At 43.7% G+C, this 13273-nt stretch overlaps 1 long non-coding RNA gene across 2 annotated transcripts; it reads left to right on the forward strand.

Annotated features, from left to right (window-relative positions):
- The first annotated feature begins 405 nt into the window (after window positions 1–405).
- On the forward strand, window positions 406–11733 carry LOC111835563 (uncharacterized). 2 transcript variants are annotated; one of them, XR_002836257.2, is made up of 6 exons: window positions 406–434; window positions 537–666; window positions 2219–2569; window positions 4823–4975; window positions 11256–11317; window positions 11483–11733. It is a non-coding gene; the product is annotated as an uncharacterized lncRNA (long non-coding RNA). The 2 variants fall into 2 exon arrangements; XR_011990109.1 differs by having other exon boundaries at window positions 426–666.
- The last annotated feature ends 1540 nt before the right edge of the window (window positions 11734–13273 follow it).

A 13273-nucleotide genomic window follows, 5' to 3' on the forward strand; every position in this document is an offset into this window, starting at 1 on the left:
GAGCTTTACTGGTGTCCTGCAGACAGAAATCAGCTCCTCTCTGGGATTCCTCTGAAGGCCCTATGCGTTTTATTACAGCTACAGAGGAGAGAACAGGCATTTTAGTGTAGCTTATTTACCCAGAGGCCTGTGGCCTCATTGTCTCCATGGAAACAAGACCCACAACCGCACCCTGCATACGTTCAGAGCAAAGGTGCTGAAACCCACCAGTGTGTGACAGACTTTCCATCAGCCATTATTAATGTCAGTCACAGAGAGACCTGACAGTGCACCAGAGACACAAGCTACAATTTGCTCCTATTTCAGTGAGCAAATGATTTAAAAAGCCCTGGTTAGATTTTAACAGCTCCAGAGGGCCAGAGGTGGGGTTTCCTTATTTAGAGAAGCCTGTGATTGTCTGAGTATCAGAGATTTTACATCAGAGGCTGTAGCAGGTGTGGATCTTACTCAAACGTGTAGATGAGCCCCACACTATGCTGTCTGTAGAATGAACAGAGCTGTAATCTGCATTTTACTCTTTCATCTCATTTAAACAGACTGGAACTTTCTCAGGCACAAACCTTCCTGCACCCACAGCCCTCTGGACCAGCCCGCCCCCAGAACCCCACAAACACGGGTTCAAGAGAGTCCACTGGATCCACAGAGATTGTGTTCAGCAAGTCTAAGGTAGAAGCTCTTGTGTTTTGCTAAACTGTCAGTGCTGTTCTGTGTTCACTCACTTCTTCTGTTACCTGCTGTTTGTTTCTGTATTTAGTGTGAATCTCTGTGGTGAACAGAGTCCATCATTGAAGGACCAGTAGGTATCTCGGTGTAAACCGCAGCTGCTTTAATGTCCGGTTTATACCAGAGCAGAGGTGTGAATGTGAAACGTTTAGTTCAGACTTTTAACTAACACGCGTCAGTACCAGATTTCCTTTTTGTGATCTGACTTATTTAACTCAGCATAAAAAACTTGTATGAAAGAAAAATGTTTTTCAGTCTCGTATTCCTTTGTAAGTACTGAATAACTTTTTCTTTTCATGAAATTTTTGCTGTTCTAATGACCAAATATGTCTGTGAAATGATGTGTATTGCATATATTAATGTTAACTATGAATATTATTACAAAAAGAAATCAAAGACTAAAAAAGGATAGCGATGATAACGACGATAATCATTTTTAACCGTTAATGATGTAACCGACTGAAATGTTGCCGTAGAGCCGAGGCTGTGATGCTGAGAGTAACGCGATTCCTTGAATACAGAGATGCTGATGGTTCTATTATCATTTCAATAAAACACAGATGTCAATGTTGCTTTTGAAGAAACAGCTGATATTTCAGTCGCAACAGGGGTGGATCTGTCTTACTCGGAAACCAAAGCTCGTTGTACTTACATATGGCAGAAAACCTTTCACAAATAGGAACAAAGATATGTGGGGTGAGACGGAAAGCCCTCGAGCATGTGGGAGCTACCACTGTTGGGCAGAATTCACACGCTCCCTCACCCATTTATCTACACAGGTCAGCAAAGGCTGCACATACCCTGAGGGAGAGAGTATTGGAGTGGAGGGGGAAAATGGCACCTCACCTGGGATTGCTGCCATTTCCTTTTTCACTACACTCCACCTCCACAAGCAAACTGTCCATTTTCACAAAGTTTTCAATAAACCTGTGAACCATTTGGTTTATAGAAAAACACAGAGAGTAACCAAGAGGCATCCGGAGCAGAGGCAGGTGTAGGGGTCCAAGCCACAGAGACGCCATATTCATTAAACAGACGGTGGCTGGATCAGGGTCAACTGCGATGTCACTTGGTCCCCTGAAACACGCCATGGGCTGGAAAATGGGCCTAAAAACAATTTAAAATTTAATTTAAAATGCTCTTTGATGCAGGTCCCTGTAGTGTGAAGTGATTTGTGGAAGTACTTTATTTGGGCAGTACACAGTAGTTATCAGTGTGTGATCCGACAGTAACCGGGCAACCTTCAGCCGCATTCTAAAAAAAGCAGTAGTGTGGTTAAAATGTGTGTGTGCTCTTAATTAAATTATATGAGAGCTTTGAAAAATTGCATGCATCCTTAATCACAGTTTTTGATGTGCTTGCGATTAATAAAATAGATTAAAAGATTAAGAAAAAAAGAGAAATAAGACTTGACTAGTACCCTGTATCATCAGTCTTGTAATCCACTCACTCAGCTGTTAAAATATCATATTTACTCTGTTTTCTGTGTCTCCAGACTGCAGTGCTGCTCTGGTGACCCAGGCTGAGGAGCCGGCAGTGATAGAGGTCCAGCCTGGGGGAGCAGCCACTCTGCCTTGTAGGATCCGTATAAATACAGAGGTTTCCTGGATTTACTTGCAGTGTGGCCACATACCAGCCAAAGTCATGGACTTGAAATATACATCTGCAAGTGAGATAAACCCTGTTTACATCAGAGATGAATACAGAGGGAGACTGACTCCTGTTTCTGAGTCTGGCACACACAGCCTGCAGCTGAAGAACATCACTGAGGCAGATCTGCTGATCTATTGCTGTGTCCAAACTTCAAACACAAAGTTTGGAAATTGTATGCAGCTGAACTTCAAAGGTAAATTAATGACAAGTGATTCAGATAAAAGTGACTGTGGATTGTGTGTGTGCTGTCAGGGTCAGCCCCTGCTGTGGTCCTTCCGTGTTCCTTCCCCGTTTGACCAGCAGGTGTTGCTGGTCATCCCGTTCTGTATGTTAGTCTTTGTTCTCCCCTGTTACCTGTCTGGTCTTGTGGCTTAATGTGTTGAGCATGTGGTTGTCTGTGTACCCTTCTGTCCTGTGTTCGAATCCTGCCTCCTGTTTTTGTATTTTGCTCCCTAGTGTTTCATTTGAGTTTCGTTAGTCCTTGTGTCTGATTTTGTAGTTGGTTTTGTTCCTTGTGCCCCTGCTTGTGTCTTTACCTGTTTAGTTCCCTATTGTTGGTTTATGTTTCCTTGGTTAGTTTCCCTGTTTTTTAGTTCCTTTGAGTTTATTAGTTTCACCTGTGCCCTGTTTTCCCTGGTCTTTGTTAATTAGTCTCACCTGTCCTGTGTTAGTCTCGTTACCCCTTTAGTATTTTAGTTCCTGCTTCTGTTCAATTCCCCAGTGGTCAATTTTGCAACCCTGCTGGGAGAAGGAAAGAGCTGTATGTAAAACATTTGGGTGGACAGTTGTGCAAGAAGCTGCAGAAATCGGGATAAATAAGTTAGACGTAAGCCCAGTAGTGCCATTGCCCATCATACCGCCTTGGATTTTACCTGATGCTATGGTGGATTTAACTCTACTCGAAAAAAAGATTACGGGTGAGACTTTCATATGTAATTCAATAACGGTTCAGGAGTATATAGAGAATTATTATGATTATATAAAAGTTTACACTGATGCATCCCGGAGTCCGTCGGGTCAGACGGGAGTGGAAGTTGTAATTCCGGAATTCAAAATTAAAATAGTCCTTCATTTAGTTTCCTTCCTATCTGTCTACACGGCAGAAATGATTGCATTACTACTTTCGGTAGAATGGATTGAGGAGACCAGACCATTACGGACCGTGGTGTGCTCAGATTCCAGTTCGTCCTTGGTTAGTTTAATGAGAAATCATTCTGACAGCCGTCCTGATATTGTACTAGAAATTCAACAAGTGCTGTATCACATTCAGATGATGGGATTGGTAGTTGTGTTTCTCTGGGTACCTGCACATGTAGGGGTGGAAGGAAATGAAATGGCAGATATGAAGGCCAAAGACACAGCAAAACAGACTAACATCGACATGACAGTCTCCTATAGTAAATCAGAGGTTAAAAGTGTTATCAAAAGGAAAGTTAAAGAACGTTGGCAAAAACGGTGGGACGGAGATGTGAAAGGTAGATGGTTTTACGGAATTCAAAGGAAGGTACTGTAGGAGATGTTGGAAGACGTACTGGAGGAAGTAGAATAATAAAGGATAATAACTAGACTACGGCTAGGACACTCGGGACTTAATGCTACGTTACACATAATGGGGAAACATGACACTGGACGGTGCGACTTCTGTGGTGACAGTGAAACAGTGAAACATGTAATGATGAATTGCAGGAGGTACCATACGGAACGGACGGAATTAATACGGAGTCTTGAACGGGAAAAGGAGCAGTACTCCATTATGAATATATTACGGAAAAGCCCTGCTGATGTGTGTTTTAAGTTTATTTCTCAGTATTTGAGGGCAACTGGGTTGGATAGAAGAATTTAAGGGTTTTTTTCTTTTTTTTTTGAGTTTGACTGGCTGATTCACACTCCCTGGTGGCGGTAATGCACCAAATAGTTGTTTGCCAGCCGCCATAAAACAGCGAGCAGAAGAAGAAGAAGAATTCCCCAGTGGTTCATTGTCTATGTGTGTTGTTGTTGTGTGTGTGTGATGTGTTGCTGCTGCTGCTGCTGCTGCTGCTGCTGCTGCTTCTTGTCTGGTTAGATCTGTACTCTGTTTACCTTCCTAGTTTTTGTTAATTAATCCCTTTTTAGTTCTTGACCCTAGTGGTCTTTTTTGCTTTTGTGTTTGTAGTGTTTTTCTGTTTTGTTTAATAAACCCGGTTAGTTTGTCTCTGAGCCGCCAGTGGGTCGTCTGCCCTCTTTTCGTTGTGCACTATGCCACGCTCCCATGCCAGAGCCGCCCGCATCCTTGACAGTGTGCATTAGGCATGTTAAGATAAACTAGTGCGAATATGTAATTCTTACACTTCAAAAGAGAATTAAGTCATATATCTATGAATTTTGATTTAAACTAAGAGTAATGCATGTCTATAAGAGATCACTGCTTATCACCCTAAAAGTGATGATGTTTATATTCTGTTTACAGACCATCCTGGAGGCCAGTCCACTCCCCACCCTCTCCAGCACACAACCCCTCAGCCCGAGACCCTGAACCCAGATTGGCTGCATTGTTTCATCCTGATTTGTTTCATCCTTCTTCTCTGCCTCGTCTTCCTGGCCTGCTATGTTTATAACCAAGGTCAGACATGTGTGATGTCACTGTGTTTTGTGTTCTCTGTCTATTTCGTTCTTGTGTGTCTCATTCAGCCCCAGACTGGGCCGTAGCAGATGTGCAGTCAGTCAGGTACAGACACTATACAGTACCTTCCTGTAGGCTGTATGTTAATACACTGTGATACAGTGTAACTCCGACTTTCTTCCTTAGCTGAAGGCTAGTGGGGCTCAGTGGGTCACACCTCCAGGACTGCTGAGCAGTTAAAGTGTCAAAGTAACACTGTATTTAATTCTTCCGTTAAATATTAGTATTTTGTAAATATTCATAATCAGAATCAGAATTCACTTTACTGGCCAGGTACTAGGAATTTGTTTTGGTAGTATTGGTACTCACATTCACAAAAATATAGAACAAAAACGTAAATTAAGAAAAATAGATGTAGAAGTAGAAATAAATTAATAGAATAATAGGATAAAGGAATAAAATAGTGCAAGCTGTGCAATATATTTATAAGGACATCAAGGGAAACAGAGGTATTTGAATACTGGAATATAAAGGTGTGAAAATATATGATATGTCCAGTAGATGATAAAAGATGCACAAAGATGCAGGCAGAGTGATTGTTGGAGTAACAGAGGCAGACTGTGTCAGCGAGAATCAGGGGGCTTGTTGATGAATTCAACTGCGTGTTGTTCTAGTCTTGATAGACCAGAGTCTCTTCCCAGAGGGTAGTTTTTTGAACAGTCCATGTGCAGGATGGCAGGATTCGGCCATAATCTTACTTGCCTGTGCCAGGGTACTGGAGACGCATAGATCCTGTAGAGATGGTAGATTGTAGTCAATCACCTTCTCTGCAGATCAGATGATACGCTGTAGTCTGTCCTTATCCATGGCAGTGGCAGCGCGTACCAGATGGTGATGGAGCAGATGAGGATGGACTCAATGATGGTTGTGTAAAAGTGCACCACATGTACTATATCCTTTGTTGGGCTTTTTTGATTAGAGAGATGTTCATATCCCACCTGATGTCCTGGGAGATGATGATGCCCAGGAAATGGAAGGACTCTATTAGCATGAAGAGTGATGGTGGGGGTCCAGCTGGGTTGCGCCTGAAGTCCACTACCACCTCCACTGTTTTTAGAGCATTGAGCTCCAGATTATTCTGGCAGCACCAGGTCACCAGAGGATGAATTTCCCTCCTGTAGTTGGATTCAATCCCCCCAGAGATTGGTCCAATGAGGGTGATGTCATCCATGAAGTTTAGGAACTTGACGGAATCATGGCTGGAGGTGTAGCTGCTGGTGTACAGGGAGAACAGTAGGGGAGACAAGTCACAGGCTTGCAGGGAACTGGTGGTAATGATCAATCGGGGATGGGCTTCCCCAGCTTTACCTGCTGCTTCCTGTTGGAAAAGAAGTCGGTGATCCACTTGCAGGTGGAGTTTGGCACACCCAGCTGGGAGAGCTTGTACTGGAGCCCAGCTGGGATGATCATATTAAATGCAGAACTAAAGTTTGCAAACAGGATCCTGGCATAGGATCCAGGAGAATGCAAGTGCTGGAGGATGAACTGTAGTCTCATGTTGACAGCATCTGCAGACCTGTTGGCTCTGTAGGCAAACTGCATTGGGTCTCGGAGACAGTGACAGATCTGAGATGAGACAGTACAAGATGCTCAAATGACTTCATTACTACAGTGGTCATGGCGATGGATTTGTACTCGTTCAGTCCAGTGATCCTGGGCTTTTTGGGGATGGGAATGATGGTGGAGATTCTGAAGCACATGGCATATCTCCAGGGAGGTCTTGAAGATATCTGTGAGCACCGGAGACAGTTGGTCAGCACAATGCTTCAGTGTGGTGGGGGAGACAGAGTCTGGGCCAGCTCCTTTGTGGGGGTTCTGACGCTCGAGCATCTTATGATAAAATCACACTCAGAAAGAAGGAGGGTTGTTGTGCTAGAGGGAGGGTGGAGAAAGGCCATTCATAGCGAGTGGGTGGGCAGTGGCCCCAGTCACCTTTATGGTGATGGGTGGTTCAGTGTTGGTGCCAGTGGGCTGCATCTGATGGCAGTGCACACTGGGAGTGGTGTCAGGACTGTCCCTTTGTTTTTCAAATCGACCGTAGAATTTTTCAGCTCATTGGCACGACTCAGGTTGTTGATGGAGTGTGGGGTTTTGGGTTTGTAACTGGTCATTTGCTGTCCTTTCCAGATGGAAGATGAGCTGTTGGTTGTGAATTGTTGCTCCAATCTTTCAGAATACTGGCATTTGCCCGCCTTCCCCGCATTGCTGGACCTGTGTTTTGCTTCTTTGTATACATCCCGGTCCCGGCTTCTAAAAGCCTTTTCCTTCTCCAAATGTAGCCGTCCAAGTTTAGCTGTGAACCAGGTTTTGTCATTATTATAGCTCACCCTGCTGCATGGTGGAATACAGCATTCTTCACAAAAGCTGACGTAAGATGTCACAGCATCGGTATACTCATCCAGGCTATTGTTTACAGTCTTGAAAATGTTCCAATTAGTATTATCCAAGCACACACACAATTCATCCACTGCTGCATTGCTCCACATTTTTGATCACCTCACAACCAGTTTAGAAAGTTTCAATTTCTGTCTGTATGTGGGGATCTGCTTAGCGGATTGGCCCAAAGCATCATGGGGCATGACGCGATAAGCATTCCTGAAAATTGTGTAGCAGTGGTCTAGAATGCTTTCCTTTTTGCTCAGACATTCCATAAGTTGTTTGTATCTGGGGAGATCCTGACTTAAGTTATCTTTGTTAAAGTTACAAAGGACGATAACCGGATTTGTCTGCTCCACATCCAGTATCTCACATTCAATGACTAAGATGGTGCCGACTGGTGTAACTGGCCGTCTGCTCTGTGTGTGACTGTTTTAATTTAATTTAATTTTTATGTGTTAGTTTATCACAGCGGCTACTGTCCCAAGATCATGTTTCTTTACTTAACATTTGTTCTTGCATGGTTTGCACTGAGTTTTCTTCTGATGGGACTTTATTTGAACTTTCACCCTTGTTTTATTCAACGCCTGACTCTTTACCTGGACGCTGGTGTTCACCCGTATGAGTAAGCCGAGTGCCTCTGAGACGCAGATGCACCCGACGCCGCTGCTGCGGAAGAAGAGCCGGCATTGCTGCGTTTCTTTGCCAGGCTTGGACTCTCGATGCCGGAGAGTCGTCTATGACCCATCTTCCCCTGCACAGGACTTTGACCCTGGCCCTTGGGAAAGATACCGGTTTTAATTTCTCTATCTCATCGCATGACTCTTCCTCTGTGTTTTCTCGGGGAGTAAACACTGCTAATCTTTGCATGCTCACCAGAGGTCATCCCACAACAAGCTTTTCTACATCTATCAAGGCTGCTCTCCTGAACGTGAGGTCAGTGTCTAATAAAACCTTTATTCTGCAAGATTTTATTGCCTCAAAGAAACTGGACTTCTTTTTTATCATGAGGCCTGGATTGTTAATGGTGACTCTTCATATTTTACTGACTTGGTACCACCGGATTCATTTTTAAACTCTCCTCAGCTGTCTCTTTGTTGGGGGGGCATTGCCACCGTTTTTAAAAGTATACTCTTCTGTTGAAGCCTCACAAGGGGTCCATTTAATACAGGGGTGGCCAATCTCATCCACAAAGTTCCAGTGTGTATGCAGGTTTTTGGGATAGCTTTTAGGTCAGCTGTTCAATCCCAGGTGTGAGGACTTCAGCCAATCTGTCCTCTAATTAGAAATTTAATTAGGGAGTCGCAGCAAAATCCCACATACACAGCGGCCCTTTCTGAATAAGAATGCCCACTTCTGGTTTAATAGCTTCAAACTGCAACTTTTCGAAGTGTGTAGCTCATCTTTGTGGATATTCTCTGTGGTTTATAGGCCTCCTGTAATTAATGTTATGTTTATTTCTGAATTCTCTGATCTCCTGGCTGACATTACACTCACCTATGATAAAGTACTTATTGAGGGTGATTTTAACATACACGTTTGTTATAAATCTAAACTTTTGGTTAATAACTTTGATTTTATCCAGCATACTAATGCTCCAACTCACTCTCTCGGCCATACCCTTGATCTCGTTCTTACACGTGGTATTTTATCTAATAAAATTGATATATGGGATGTTCTTTTTACTGATCATTTTTCTATAACAATGGATTGGAAAATTACTGTTGATCTTGCAACTACTTCCTGTGACCCACGCTATTCTCGCTTTTTAAATTGTTCTATTATATCCAATTTTAAAACCATATTCTCCACATGGCTATTGTGATGGTATCCAAGATTCTGTTTTAGCATTTAATTCTTTATGAAAAACAGTTTTAGACTCAATTGCTCCCAAGATCCACCGCAAAAAGGGAAGACCAGCTCCATGGCTTAATTACACTACACAACAGCTACGCCGTGCCTGTAGTATTGCAGAATGATGTTCGAAAAAAGAAAGGCTGAATATATCTAAGCAGATTTTTAGGATTAGATTTCTTGAGACTTCTTGGTTGCCACGTTCCATAGCTCTGTTGGTCTGCGGGTGGTAGCTAGAAGAGAGGCTAAGAGATATATTGAGTAGGGCACAAAATGCTCGGAATACTCTTGCAGTAAACTGAGGTCCCCTATCTCATACAATGTCTTTGGGCACTCCATATTGCCTGAAAATCCAGGTCAGCAGAACATTGGAAAGCTTCAGAGCCAAGGGAAGTTTAGCCAGAGGAATTAGTCTGCACATACCCAAGAATCGGTCTATTGCCATCAGGATCACTGTGTATTCCTGGGACTAAGGAAGGTCAGTGATGAAGTCTAGGGACACATGAGACCAGGAGTGTTGAGGCAAGGGTTAGAGGAGAACGGCGGTTTGGCGATTGTTGGCCTTATGTTGAGCACACACTGGGCAAGAGAGGGTGAACTCTTCCACCTCCTCTTTCCAATTCAGCTACCAATATATACCAATATCCAATTCAGCTACCAGACAGTCATGGTCACCCCTGGATGCTCCGTTCTCTGCCCTTTGGGAGAGCACCGCACACACTCCTGCCTCGGATGCATCCACTTTCACCACAAAAGGTTTCAAGGGATCCGGTTGCCAGAGGATGGGGGCGGTGCTGAACAGGGTCTTTAACCTCTCCAATGCGGCATCGATATCCGGGGTCCCCCTGACATAAAGTAGGTGTGGTGGCGCACCTGCCCCCCTACCAGGCAGGTTCTGTCCACTCCACGCACCACCAGCAGTGTCCCTAGGTCTTCCATCGGGATGGAGTGGCGTTCCACTAGGGGCTCATCAATAAAGTTCCCCACCGCACCAGAATCCACCAAGGCACTCTGCTTCAGCTGGTAGCCTGACCAGGATAGGGACACAAGAACTGCCATCTGCTTAGCAGAGATGTCGTGTGGACTCAGCACATCTACCTGAACTTGGGAGGGGGGGGGGGGGGGGAGAGAGCCAGGGCACAGTGGACAAACTTGGATGTGGTGTCCCAACTCTCCGCAGTAAAGGCAGAGGCGCTGCTGCAAGTGGCAAAGTCACTCGGCTGGGGAGAGTGCAGTGTGGCCAACCTGCATTGGCTCCCCACCGGTCAAAGAAGGGAGGCCGGTGCACAGGGCGCCTCCACGTGAGGGCAAGCTTGGCGCCGCTCACAGACAACATTACCCAGGGTGATAGACAGTTGCATGTATTTGTGAAAAGTGCGTGCCTCTCTCCTACAAGCTAGTTCGGGTTGAAGCTGAGGATTCGGTGTGCGGCGGTAGATCACCTGCAGGCAGGAGGTGGACCAATCCAACCCTGCCGCAAGGGTGCGGAAGTCGATGGCAAAGTCCGTAGCTGGCAGAGGTCCGGGAGAGCAGGTTCACCCTGAGCACATGTGAGAGACGTGAAAGGGTCTGGAGAAGCATTGGAGAACGTTATGCTGCCTGTAGCATTGTTCAGCATGATGGGTTTGGTGGTGGGTCAGGGATGGTCTGTGGAGGCATATTCATGGAGGGACGCAAAGACCTCTACAGGCTAGACAACAGCACCACTGCTGTTGACTGACTCTATTAATAAAAAAAAAAAAACACCTCCTTTCGTTTTGCGTGACAGTTCTGACATATTTCCAGCTACTGCTGAGTATCTTTATTTCCGACCATCTTTTTTTCTGTGTTTCCTGTTTAAAACCTCAAACCTGCAGCCAGTCTCTTTCTAACACAGGCATGTCCTGCATGCAAGGTGCAGTGAGCCAGTGTGAGAGCAGCAGCCCGTATCAGCAGGGCAGGTAGAGCACCCTGTGCACTCTGTGAATGACGTCACTCTTTACTGTTTCAGTATCACTGTGGAAGAGCTCTGACTCACAGCAGAGGGGAAGCAGGACCAGCCGACACGATCAGGTACTGTCACTGACAGGGCTTTCTGTGGCCTTCAGACCACAGTGGAAAAGTGTCTCTGCGTAATCAAACGTGTTTATATAGCAAAATAAACTCTGCCGAATGTTTTACATAGACTGAGGTACTTTTAACTGATTTGTAAAATAAAGCTTTTTCTTTGCTTTACAGGTCAAACTTGATGAGGTTCCATATGTACCAGCAGAGATTAAATCACCCATGAAGCGAGACCAAAAAAGAGGAGAAGATGCACAGGATACTTCTGGGGGACCAGCAATGATTCAAAGGCAATTTACTCAAATCAATGCAAATTTACTCAAAAACCAAAAATTATCCAAAATAGAAAAGAATATCCAACAAAAGAAAATACTGGGCTCCATAAAATGAGGTCAACAAAACAGAATGATGCTGTGACATCACATTGCGTGTATTTATGTCAGCTTGGTGTGGTTATTGTAATATTTTTCTTAGTTTAAATGCGTTTTGCACTTATAAATTCCTTGTGCACTTTTGTATTTATAAATTTCTGTTTTCTAATGTTATGGGGTGTGGATTTACCAGTCCGTACCACTAGGAGGCAGTGTGACTGTTTTTTGCACATGAGTTACGTAGAAAGACTAAGCAGAAGTTCTCAGAGACAGAGAAACCGTGAGAGCGTACAGCACACTCTGCCTCAGTCTCATTTATTTGTACTATTTTTCAGGCAGTAATTGTTTCAATATAAAATATATGCATTGTCCATTATCTAATGAATTTTGATGTATGATTGAGGTTTTGTTAATACAAACACGGTTCTGCTTGCTGCATGGTCACAAAATGGTGGGCACTCATTCCAAGTTGTAAAAAGCCAGTTTGAAGCTCCTGAACTTTTACGATGGTAGTCTGAATAATTAAATATGTGATGGTTATGTAATATAAAAGTAATGTAATACGGTTTTTGGTTTTAGTTTTACTTAGGATATATGTATTTAATTTGTCTTATAGCTGTTGCATACTGTTAATGCCAGGTGGCTCTTTCTCACTCTGTGGGGGTTGAGTTGAGATCTGATGGCTTTTACCCAGCCTGTATTCATGGCCAGATGTCCCGACTACTCAATTAAAGTTCATCTACTCAATAAACATGGTTCACAACAGCCAGCCAGATTTCAGTAGGCTATAATTACCCACATATATGACTGTGAATCATGAAATTTGATATAATGGTTCAATATTTCTTCTGCTACTCAGGCCAGAAAAAAAGACACAGGTTGGGCTGGTGGCAGTGATATAATGATATAGTCCATAGGCCCTTATACAGTAATGTAAATATTATATAAAAAAAATTACTCATAGGAAATTTAACTTATTGATATTAACTAAAGTTGGCAAGGTTGATAACCAAAAATTGACTTACTGCCTTACTGGTGGTTGTGGCCTGATCCACCACCTACGGATCTAGTGGAACTGGAGGTTCAGCGGAATCATCTGGAGAAGAAACAGGATGGGTTGACCCTAACTCTTCTCCACACTGGCTTGCAAACCCAGAGCGCTCCTTCAGTTCAGATGCCTCATATAAATGACCTGACCTGCCGCATTCACTACTGCTCCAGTATGACAGCAACTAAGGGAGTCACCAATACCATTTTTCAGACTGAGTATGTGTAGCAATATTCATAATCGATTCGATTTCAAGCTGAGATAGGGAAAAGTGCCTTCTATGGTGCTTTGTCTGTGTGGCCAGAAAGAGCTGCCATTCGCTTCAAGCCACAAAGATCTCCGATTGGTTTGCAAATTTACTTCACATAACAGTGTGTAGTGTACTGAATATGGTTGGTGTATTCGCCTTGACTTGAACATTGTTTTTATCCATAACTACTCTATAAAAAAATGTATGCCGAATTTATGCTTGGTGTTTGTCTAAAAATGTGTGTGCATTCACCTTTGTATATGTATTCAGGCTGTAGCGTTTCATGGTGCCTGTAT

The sequence above is a fragment of the Paramormyrops kingsleyae genome, chromosome 4 (assembly GCF_048594095.1).
Source record: "Paramormyrops kingsleyae isolate MSU_618 chromosome 4, PKINGS_0.4, whole genome shotgun sequence".
Taxonomy (NCBI): Eukaryota; Metazoa; Chordata; class Actinopteri; order Osteoglossiformes; family Mormyridae; genus Paramormyrops; species Paramormyrops kingsleyae.